This window comes from Alligator mississippiensis, chromosome 16, assembly GCF_030867095.1.
Source record: "Alligator mississippiensis isolate rAllMis1 chromosome 16, rAllMis1, whole genome shotgun sequence".
Taxonomy (NCBI): Eukaryota; Metazoa; Chordata; order Crocodylia; family Alligatoridae; genus Alligator; species Alligator mississippiensis.
Window position 1 is genome coordinate 14,318,298 of NC_081839.1, and position 6,930 is coordinate 14,325,227.

Below are 6,930 nucleotides of genomic sequence, written 5' to 3' on the forward strand. Positions count from 1 at the left end.
GAGAGGTGATACTCCCCCTCTATGCAACTTTGGCTAGGACACAGTTGGAGTACTGCGTCCAGTACTGGGCGCCACACTTCAAAAGAGATGTGGCCAGCCTGGAGAGGGTACAGAGGAGGGCCACCCGCTTGGTGAGAGGGCAGCAGGACAGGCCCTACGAGGAGAGACTGAAGGACCTGGACCTGTTCAGCCTTGGCAAGAGGAGGCTGAGGGGAGACCTGGTGGCTGCCTAGAAGCACATCAGGAGGGATCAACAGCAAATAGGCAGAGCTCTTTTCTCCCCAGCACCTCCTGGGGTGACAAGGAACAATGGTCATAAGCTGATGGAGGATAGGTTTAGGTTGGAGATCAGAAGGCAATATTTTATAGTTAGGGTGGCCAAAATCTGGAACCAACTTCACAGGGAAGTGGTCCTTGCCCCTACCTTGTGTAAATTCAAGAGGAGGTTAGACGATCACCTGTCTGGGGTCCTGTGAACCCAGCGTTCATTCCTGCCTGTGGCAGGGGGTCAGGATAGATGATCTGTTCAGGTCCCTCCTGACACTAGCTACTATGATACTATGATACTATGACCCTACTTCTATGATTCTATGATTATATGATCTATAAACTCACCAGGGGGACAAGTGGAAAATAGGTGAGGCTCTGTTCCCCCAGGCACCACCTGGCATAACAAGGAATAACGGCTACAAATTGATTGACAGCAGGTTTGATATCAGGTGGCATTATTTTATGGTTAGGGCTGCCAGGCTCTGGAATGGGCTCCCAAGGGAAGTGGTGCTCTCCCCTACCTCGGGGGTCTTCAAGAGGAGGTTGGATAGATATCTGGCTGGGGTATTATGATCCCAGCACTGGTTCCTGCACAAGGCCAGGGGTTTGGACTTGATGATTTGTTCAGGTCCCTTCTGACCCTAGAAACTATGAAACTATCAAAATATGAGTGTCTCAAAAAATAGGTTGACTTCACCTTTAAGTACGTTAAATTGGAGCCAGGCTAGTTGTATCTTTCAGGACTTTTCTCTTTTAGAAGGGAGTTTTCGCCCGACCGAATTCTTTTGTAAATCAAGGATTCAGGACAAGTTTACTTGTTAGTATATGTCTGCTCCGCTTCTTTCTGTCTGATCCTCGCCTCCTCAATGTTGAACCGATTCCGTTAGACCTTCTTTTTTGTTTTTTTCTTTTTTTTATTCTCTCTCTTCCAGATAGATGCTGTCTCTCATTTTCTCCAACAAGCTGACAGCTGACTGTTCCCTGCAGCTGGTGACCAACTCCTCTCTGCAGCTTGTCGTGGTAAACACACGCAGCAAACTTTAGGTCAGGTCAGCAGAAGCTTGGTTTATTAGAGAATGCATTCTGGACAGACTCATACACAATTGGAGAATTGTGAAGAGGTCTGACCTCATACAACAGGTGAGACGAGTTCATATAGAAGATATGACATCATAAGCATAGCTACGATATAACCAATCAGCATTTGCCATGACTGTGTTAGTAAAGCGCATGTCTTATTTTATGATTATGTTAGCAAAAATTTTACTATCTCTTGTCTAACTTGTAACTTAGGGTTCACTTCCCATTTTGGGCTGACTCAGCAGGCTGGTTTGTGGTTACTTTTGTGCTAGGCTTTTGATTTTTCCTAGACCTGGGCAGGATGGTCCCATTCTTGCGTTAGTCTTGCAGTTCTGGGTCATGCCCTTTTGACTTCCTCATAGCCAAGCTGGGTATGTGGTTCTTTTATTTATTCTTTACATATAATGGAGATTCAACTCTATTTTTCCCTTCTTCCACAATCCCCCTTTTGAGACTTAACAGTCTCACACTTCTATCTCCACTAACTTTTGTAACTCATTATCTATATCTCTTTGGTAGCTGTTGATGCAATCACAAGTTTGTGATACCATTATTTTAGTTTCCTTTGAGATACTAGAAATGCTTTGCTTAGTTCTTCGGACGTTCATGTGGACACAACACAAGATTAGTTGTATAGATATATATACACTTAAGCCTAAAACTAAAATCAGGCACAAAACAGACATTATTTTCCCGAGTAAGCCTTTGAACACTCCCCAAGGGTCTAGCCAACTGAACCAGTCGGCTGAGGTATCTTTTGGAACAAAGGTTACTTTAGCAGCTTTAGCGGCATGTACCAGGGCATCATTAACATAACCTTTGACTAGGTCGAAGGAGCTATTAGCATATGTGCAACATTCTTCACCAATTACAGCACAAGCACCCCCTTCTGAGGCTAGCATACAGTCTAGAGCTAGTCTGTTTTGTATAACCATTTGCCGGAGTCTTTCTTGATCTTCAGCTAAAGTTTTTATTGCTGTTCCTAGGCTATTTACAGCTTTTTCAGTTTTTATGGCCTCAATTTCAACTACTGCTTGAAGTCGTATAATATATCTCCCTACACAAGCCGCAGACAGGGGAAGAAAAGAACACCCAATCAGTGTTTTTACAGCTAAGGGATCTCTATAAGCTTCCAGGGTAGCATGAGCATTCTGAAGTTGATCCTGAGGATCAGGACTTTCTCTTTTATTTCTGAGACGACCAAGGGGTAGGGACTTTGTTGCTCTTACGGTTGGAGTTAACCAGGCCAAATAGCAAGAGCGAAACCAATTATTTGGCAACAAATGGTAAGCCTTTGTGCTGCATACCCAATAGGTTCCCTTTAAGGCTCTCCAGGGAGTGTTAGCTGTATGTTTATCAAACCCCCAGCTCGCATATTTTATAAACCAACCGCTGAAGGGGCTAGGACGGTCCAACATATAGTTCTCACAGGAGGTGCCATTTCGAAAGCAGTGTCCTCCCGGTAGGGAGCAATCCCACAGGGTGGCATTGGGTAAGTGGATTTTGGTACAGTTAAGTGAATATCCAGGGTGTGTTTCATTGTACAAGGAATACCAATTTATGAAACTCATACACCATGTTCTGTTACGTGTGTGATTGTTCATCCAAATACTGTCAGAAGTGGAATAATGTTTAAAACTGCTAACTCCTACTGAATAATTCTGAACCTGGGATCGGTTTCGGACCCAACAAAAATAACCTTGTTCTGGAATTACTTTAAAATACTCTGCATCATTCCAGGTTTTGTTGTTGAGACTCCCAGGATGTATAGTTAGGTTCATGAAAGTTAAGGGCCGCGGTATCATTAAAAATCCTTCATCATGGGCTCTGGGGATGAGTCCACAAATCCAGCAGTCAGAAGCATTTAAGGCCATAGCTACCCTTTGTAGGAAGTGCAAATAAACATTAGAATAAACTGGCAATGGCAAGGCTAATAGTAATATGAACAGTCTTATTATACAAAACATGTTGGCAGGTATTGTTTGGCTTGCCTCTGCAGGCAATTCTTCAGGTTTTTGTTGTCTATTTGTTCACCTTGATGCTAATAGTATTGATTTGGTCTTAAAGACAGAAAGGACAAAATATTTCAACAAAGAATAATACCCACACCAGTAGGACAAATCCTACTACTAACCACACCCAAGAGGGCAACCAAAGTCTCTTCTCATTTTCTGAGCTTAGGTTGCCTAGAGTGCTGATATCTTCGGCTCTGGGTTGAGGTGGGGATCTTCCAAATGGAAACATTTACGTCTTGCGAGGATGCAGATGATACCTTGGCTCTCCAACTGATGGAGTCAGTTGGATCAGGGTGCTAGGTTCATCAGTGAGATCACTATCACTTGCGCCTTGATGCTCCTCACTTGCTTGAGTGAGGTCCTGAGGGTCTTTGTCCTTGGCCTCAGGGAAAGGTTCCAATCTTGGTTGAAATACAGCTGCCTCGGGGTCCAATGGAGGTGATACCTTCTCGCAGCGCGAGGCTTGAGTCCATGTCTGATGACCTTGGCAACAAAACAGCAGTGTTAGTGGTCAGAAGCACTTGAAAGGGCACTTTCCATCTGGGTTGGAGTGCGTTTTTCTGTTGATAAACCTTTATGTAGACCCAATCTCCTGGCTCAAGGCTGTGACAAGGAACATCCGGTGGTTGAGGTAAAGCTTCTTGGACCTGTGAATGAACAGACCTAGCACACTTCATTAATGCTTTGCAATAATTTAGCAGAGTTTCATCAGTTAATTGTAGGTCTGCTTGGTGTGGGGCTACAGGTGGTGTAGCCGGCATTCTCATGGGTCATGCCATGAGTATTTCATAAGGGGTTAATCCATGTTTTCTGTTGACGGTGTTTCTAATGTGCATAAGAGCAATGGGTAGTGCATCAGGCCATTTGAGACCTGTTTCAGCACAGATCTTTGAAATGTGTGTTTTCAAATCTGAGTTTTTACGTTCTACAGCACCACTTGACTGTGGATGATAACTGCAGTATAGTTGTTGCTGTATGTTGAGTGCTTGGCAGATGTTTTTTACTATCTGTCCTGTGAAATGGGTGCCTCTGTCGCTATCTATTGCAAGGGGCAATCCAAACCTAGGGATGAATTCTTTGAGCAATTTTTTGGCTACAGTGATGGAATCAGCATGTACGCATGGGTAGGCTTCTACCCATCCAGAGAACACATCAATAATAACAAGAATGTATTCATAAGAACAACATTTAGGTAGTTGCACGAAATCAATTTGCAAGTTCACAAATGGTCCCCATGGAGGGCGATGGGCTGCAGGTGTCGTTTTTACCCGTTGCCCAATGTTGTGAGCTAAACAGATGGGACAGGAGCTGCAGTACTGTTGTGCCATGGAAGGAAAATTTGGGGCAAACCAATCCTTTTGTACTGCAGCAATCATGCCTCCCTTGCTGGTATGGGCTTCTGAATGAGTCAGACGAGCAAGGTATGACAAAAGTTCTCTAGGTGCTACCAGGCAGCCGTCCGGGGAACGCCATAGAGGATCAGGGTGCAGTGAACATCCTGCACGCAGCCAGTCGAGTTTTTCCTTTTTTGTGGCCTGATCTTGAAGAAAGGCTAGCCAGAGGAGATCGGTTTGCTGAAAATAAACAAAAACAGAGTTAGGAGCCTGCGGGCCAGAAAGGGCCGCATTTCTGGCAGAACAATCTGCCAGATCATTTCCTCGTGTGACATCATCAAAGGGTTTTTCATCAGCTTTACATTTAACAATGGCAATAGCAGAGGGCAATTGAACAGCTTCCAAAAGTTCTTTGACATAACAACCATGACTGATTTGGGCTCCTGATGAAGTGAGGAATCCTCTTTGTTTCCAAATTTGTCCAAAATCATGAACAACACTAAAAGCATACTTAGAGTCAGTATAAATGGTTGTGATTTGATTTTTTGCAAGGATGCAGGCACGTGTTAAAGCAATGAGTTCAGCAACTTGAGCAGAACGAGCTTGAGGTAAGGAATAGGCTTCTAAAACAGCATGCTGAGTGCATACTGCATATCCCACAACTAATTTGCCAGCATCATTTCTAAGGCAGGAACCATCTACAAACAGAACAAGGTCAGAGTTTGGGATAGGAATGTCCTTAAGGTCAGTTCGAGGGGTTAACAATTGAGTTGTGACAGATAGGCAATCATGAGGCTCACCATCAGAGGCAATTGGCAGAAGTGATGCCGGATTCAAAATTGAACAGCGATTTAAGGTTACATTTGCAGCTGACAGCAAAAGTTTCTCATATTTAGTAAGACAGGAATTGGAAATATGCTGAGTCTTGCCCTTCAGAAGAAGAGCCATCACAGCATGGGGAACTGCAACAGTTAAAGGGTGTCCTAGAACTAGAGTATTGTCCTTTTCAACTAATAAAGCAGCAGTGGCTACTGAACGGAGGCAAGGGGGAAATCCCATAGCCACAGGATCAAGAGCAGAACTATAATATGCAATTGGGTGATGCTTCTCACCATGCAGCTGAGTAAGTACTCCTAAAGCAATTCCTTCCCATTCATGACAAAACAAAGTAAAAGGTTTTATGTAATTAGGGAGTCCAAGAGCGGGAGCAATAGTAAGGGCTTGTTTAAGGGCTGCAAATGCTTGCTCAGCTTCAGGAGTCCAAGGTAGAGGTTCTAGAGTGGTATCACGGGTAAACGATTGCAAGGGTTTTGTGAGAGCAGCATAACTCAGGATCCACTGTCTGCAATAACCTGTTGCACCTAGGAATCCCCTCATTTGTTTCCTAGTCATAGGTTTGGGAATGCAAAGGATAGCTTCAATTCTACCAGAGGAAAGGTGGCGTTCTCCTGCTGAAATATCATGCCCCAAATAGCGTACCTTAGGCTTACAAAGCTGTAGTTTAGATTTTGAGGCTTTGTGGCCCTTCTGAGCTAAGGCTGTAAGGAGTATCAAAGTATCTTGCTTGCAGGCTTCTAAAGTGGGTGAGGCTAACAGCAGATCATCAACATACTGAACAAGGGTGGACCCCTCTTTGAACATGATAGAATCTAAATCCTTTTTTAGGATCTGGGAAAACAGAGTGGGAGATTATGTATATCCCTGAGGGAGTCTTGTCCAGGTATAGTGGAGTCCTTGATAAGTAAATGCAAACAGATACTGGCTATCCTTATGAGCAGGGATTGAGAAAAAAGCAGAACAAAGGTCTACTACTGTAAAATAAGCAGCGTCAGAGGGGATACAGAAAAGAATAGTAGCAGGGTTAGGGACCACAGGGAAAGCAGGTAAAACAGCAGCATTTACAGCTTGGAGGTCTTGTACAAAATGCTACGTATCTTTACCAGGTTTCTTAACAGGTAGGATAGGTGTGTTGCAAGGGGAGCGTATTGGGACAATAATCCTTTGCTCAAGGAGTGAGGAAATGACAGGCTTAATTCCTTCCTCAGCTTCCTTTGAGATAGAGTACTGTGGGACATGAGGAAGTGGCTTGGCAGGGTTTAAAGTAATATGCACTGGTTCAGCACTCAGCATGTGCCCCACTTCATTCGCATGGGTGGACCACAGCTGTGGAGGTACCCGTGCCAACAGTTCCTCTCGGAAGAAGGAAGTGTTGGGATCAGAGTACTCTTGGG